The sequence below is a fragment of the Henckelia pumila genome, chromosome 1, assembly GCF_033568475.1.
Source record: "Henckelia pumila isolate YLH828 chromosome 1, ASM3356847v2, whole genome shotgun sequence".
NCBI classification, from domain to species: domain Eukaryota; kingdom Viridiplantae; phylum Streptophyta; class Magnoliopsida; order Lamiales; family Gesneriaceae; genus Henckelia; species Henckelia pumila.
This window is the reverse complement of record NC_133120.1, coordinates 134,875,230-134,880,692: the sequence shown is the minus strand read 5'-3', so window position 1 is coordinate 134,880,692 and position 5,463 is coordinate 134,875,230.

Here is a 5,463-nt window from a genome sequence, read left to right as displayed (position 1 = left end):
GGGCAAGCTCTTGACTTAGCTATATAATCTGTTTTGATGCCCTCTTCATGTGGAAAAGCTCTAACAAGATGAATATTCTTTTGGGTGTCCACTTTCTTCTTCCTTCAATCTCTAGATCTTGTATTTATAGACTCCAAAAATAATATAGACGTTAGATATAAAAAATATGACCGTTGGAAAAGGTTCTGATATCACAACGTTCATATTTATCTTTCTGGACCGTAGCTTTAACCATTTGACTAGATCTCGATCTGGAGCAGTATACAGGTGAGATCAGGTGAAAAGCTTGGATCGGTTGATATCTTTGATTCGGTTGACATGTTTAGATCGGTTGATATCTTTAAGTTGGTCGGTTGATATAGAGCAGCTGACAAGATTGGTGAGCAGTTGAGTGAGATTCTCGACTGCTTAAGTTGCTGATTTCTGTTCACACGCTTGTAACTTTTTCTGTGTTGACTTCTGAGCAATGTAATAAACATGAAAGTTGTAGCCCTTGATCTAGCTTTCTAACGCCACAACAATCACTCAATTCAGAGTTCATATGAAAACTTTATGCCAAAAATATCGGAACTGCTCAAATCAGTCGAGGTCTTCATTGGTTGGGAGAATGTTGATCAGTCGAGGTCTTATAGATCTTGATGCGTTGATTTCTGGGCAAAGTGGTGAACATCAAAGTTGTAGAAATTTGTCTTGGCTTTCCAACTCATCAAGAATCACTCCATTTGGATCTCATTTGAGAGAGATATGCTCATTACCAGACTGTGTACATTATCGAGTTCTGTTATCAACCTATGCAGAACTAGCAACTTCAATGTGCTTTATCATCTTCTTAGGCTCTGATTCAGACTTTTACTTGTGAAGAGAACTTTTATATTCTCTGTTTATCTTTCCAACGCATACTGAATCATTATATTTGGATTAAGGAGTTGAGAGATATTCTCATTACACCGGAACTAGTCTGTCAATACATCTGCTATCATCTTGTTCATCTAGTTCACTCTTAAGGTAGCAGTTTGACCTGGCTATCATCCGAATTTGTCCAACTGTCATAGACATGACTTGTATACTTTTTTGTTGGCTATGCAACTGTTTAGGCATCTGGTCATTTGGATCCCTGAGCAATGAGATATGGTCAAAACAAGAAGTTGCGCCAAAACCTAAGTTGAGATAAGATTGTATTCCAACAACTTAGCACTTTCAATTTGTCTTCTATCAGCTGCACACTTCGTAAATATGTTAGAAACATAATGAAAAGTTTTGTTATCATAAAAATCAAGATTGATTGCATTTTCGGACCCAAGAATCTCCCCCTTTTTGATGATCACAAAACTTGGATAAAAAATATGAACATTGAAATTCAAGTAATGCAAAAAGCATATTTTTATCTAACATATTTCTCCCCTTTTTTGTGATAATAAAAAAGGTTCAAAATAAAAAAAAAATATATTATATCTCCCCCTCAAAGTTTGAATAAATAAAGTTTGTGAAAATATAGGGATAAGTCTACTATGATCAACTCAATTTTTCATACTTGCTCTCCCTTGCTAAATACCATTTGATGATTTCAAAAACATGAATGTAATGCGCAAACAAATTAGTCTCAACTTGATTAAATAAAAAATAGAGCTAGATATATAACTAACACAAATAAATCAAGTTGAGCGACTAGCAAACTTTATCAATATTGGACCAAATTAGCTCGAACTAGCAAGCAACACAAAATCAAGATTGACATGCTAACTGAAATATTCATAAAGCATTTAAGCGTCCCTTATAATATATAAGAACAACCACTAATGTAAACAAAATGACTATACATTCTCAATATCAAGACATGCTAGCACAAGTAGAATATCATGTTGGCAATCAAACTCTAAAGCTCTTGTAAAGCTAATTTCAGAATGCATTTTCTTGATGATTTATGACTGCGAATTGAGATAATAAGTAATTTTTATTGATGAGTGCAACATCATTGAGCTTCATGGCAAAAACATCAACTTTTGTCCATGCCCTGTTTTCTGCCGCAGCAAACATGATCTAACTTTAACCAATAAAATGCTTCTGCTCGTGCAGAATCAGGCTAAATATTTTATACCTCTGCGATTCTCTACAAGTCTAGTTTGCAACGCAAAAAGCGGTTTGTCGTTTGGACACTCGATCAAGGAGTTATGCCATTTTTCCCAAAGTCGCTGCAAGCTGCCAGAAATTCTCAACTATACATATATATGTTAGAAAACCTCAAAAACAAAATTTTGAAGATAAGATCATTTTCAAAATGCTATTTCAAGAACAACCCTCTCTGATACGAATTGATAGGATCAGTTTAGAGTGTAAAGGGAGGTGAATACACACTTTTAAAGCATTTTGAGCTACAATAGCTCGTTTTTGAAATGTTCGAATATGAACCGAGCACCGATAAATTAAATCGAGTTTGGTTACAAAAACAAGCGGAAAACACTCGAAAAAATCCATCTAAAACCTGATTAAGCATTTGAGAATTCGTTTGAAAAGATTTCAAGTTGAGATAGCAAAAATATTTTGGTTAAAGCATTTTATCAAACACTTTGTATGAAATATTTTGGTACTTTAAATAACATATAAAATGCTTAAACAAATCATCCAAAAATAGCAACAATAAGTAAATGCGATAAAGTAAAGATGCACGAGTTTTTTTATGGATGTTCGGAGCTCAATCTCCTTCGTCACCCTTTCTTCCTCACGGAAGGATCCACTAGAAGACTTTGAGCATTACAACGTATTGTAATCACCCCAATCCAACTTTAGGACTTACCCACTGCCTAAATCGGAAATTCTAGATTCACACTCGATTTTAGGTCGCAATCTCACAATCCACATAATGTTTAACGTCTTTATGCCAAGACTTACAAACACAATCTTTAACGTCTTTGTGTTATGACTCTCACTCAACTAATCTTTACAAATCATCTCTCATATATGTGTGAGTGAGTTGGGGTTGGGATGTGAAGAACTTGACTTTAAACGCTCAAGAATTCTGTTGTGTTCTTCACACCAAGGGAAAACTCTTGACTTAGCTATATAATCTGTTTTGATGCCCTCTTCATGTGGAAAAGCTCTAACAAGCTGAATATTTTTTTGGGTGTCCACTATCTTCTTTCTTAAATCTTTAGATCTTGTATTTATAGGCTCCAAGAATAATATAGACGTTAGATATAAGAAATATGACCGTTGAAAAAGGTTTTGATATCACAACGTTCATATTTCTCTTTCTGGACTGTAGCTTTGACCGTTTGACTAAATCTAGATCTGGAGCAGTAGACAGGCGAGATCAGGTGACAAGCTTGGATCGGTTGATATCTTCGATTCGTTTGACATGCTTAGATAGGTTGATATCTTCAAGTTGGTCGGTTGATATAGAGCAGGTGACAAGCTTGGTGAGCAGTCGAGTGAGGTTCTCGACTGCTTGAGTTGCTGCTTTCTGTTCAGATGCTTTTAACTTTTTTTGTGCTAATTTTTGGTCAAAGTGATAAACATGAAAGTTGTAGCCCTTGATCTTAGATTTCCAACTCCATATGAACACTCAATTCAAAGTTCATATGAATATGTTATGCCCAAAATACCAGAATTGCTCAAATCATTCGAGGTCTTCATTGGTTGGGAGAATATTGATCGGTCAAGGTCTTATAGATCTTGATGCGTTGATTTTTGGGCAAAGTGGTGAACATCAGAGTTGTAGTCCATTGTCTTGGATTTCCAAATCATCAAGAATCACTCCATTTGGATCTCATTTGAGAGAGATATGCTCAAATTACCTGACTGTGTACATTCTCAAGTTTTGTTATCAACCTGTGCAGAACCATCAAATTCAACGTGCTGTATCATCTTCTTAGGCTCTGATTCAGACTTTAACTTGTGAAGATACCTTGTAGATCCTCTTCTTATATTTCCAACGCATACTAAATCATTATATTTGGATTACGGAGCTGAGAGATATTCTCATTACACCAGAACTAGTTTGTCAATACATCTGCTGTCATCTTGTTCATCTACTTCACTCTTGAGGTAGCCGTTTGACCTGGATTTCATCCGAATTTGTCGAACTGTCATCAGACATGACTTGCATACTTTTGCGTTGGCTATGCAATGGTTTAGGTGGCTGGTCATTTGGATCGCTGAGCAATAAGATATGGTCAAAACAAGAAGCTGCGCCAAAACATAAGTTTGCTAAGATTGTATTCCAACAACTTAGTACTTACAATTTGTATTTTATCAGCTGCACACTTAGTAAATATGTTAGAAACACAATGACAAGTTTTGTTATCATTAAAAACAAGATTGCTTAAATTTCCGGAACCAACACCCTATATATAAACCTCGATCGGAATGCCCGATCCCTAGTTCGGAGCTTCCGAACGCACTTCGGAACTTCCTCCAATCAGAGACACGCGTTCGATATAGGTACTTCATAACTTCCGATCGTCCTTCCGATCTCCCTCTACCGAACGCGTGTCTCTGATTGGACAACACACTGCTTCCAACACAGTTCGGACCTTTCGAGCTCTCTCAATTACAATCACCAATCAAAACTCATATCTTGTCTAATTGACACAAGATCGGATCTTCCGATCTTCAGTTCGGTGCTTCCGAACTGCTTGGAACTTCTTATCAACAACACTGGCTTCCAACTGTTCCCACACTTGAAACCCTCGGAACTATTTTTGATCGTCTTGAATCCGATTGCCAACTTCTTAAACCCAAATTAGAATCCCTTAATCATATTTAGACAGTAGATTAACTTAATTAAGAGTCAAATTACTACATTGTTCAAGTCTTTTGATTCCCGCACTTCCATTGTTTTGACATCCCACTTCTTGGGAAGTCCTTTGATAACCTTCAAAATTATTCCTCGGTTTGGAAACACTTTTCCAAGTGCATTGAGTTCGATGATGATGCTGCTTACTCTTTCATCAAATTCGGTCATGGATGATAGAACCCAAAAATGCATGCTAAGTTAGATTATTTTGGGTTTCATTGAGCATGTTATTTGTGATTATTCCGTGTTTTCATCTAAAATTTGAGTTTTTGAGCTTTATAGTATCTACTCATGCGTTTAAGATGTTTTGTAGGAAAAAGACAAAAAACGAAGCTCGGAAAGTGCTATGGTAAAAGCCTAGGCGTGAAATGGTATTTTTAGAAGATGGAAACATAACTTTTCGCGCTATGGCGTGACTTTTCTGCGCCTAGGCGTGAGCCACTGAATTAAAAAAAAAAAAGAAAATTCCTTTGGAAATCAGGGAAGTAAAGTTGCAAAATCAAGGACTCTTGGAGATATATAAGGATCGATTTTTAGGTTAGAAAATCATCTTTGGCACATTTCTTGGCGGCTGCAACATCACGAACAAGAGAGACGAAGCAGAGAGCGATTTTGAAGCAATTATTCTCTTGTTTAAAACATATTTTCTTTTATTTCTCGGTTTGAATTAA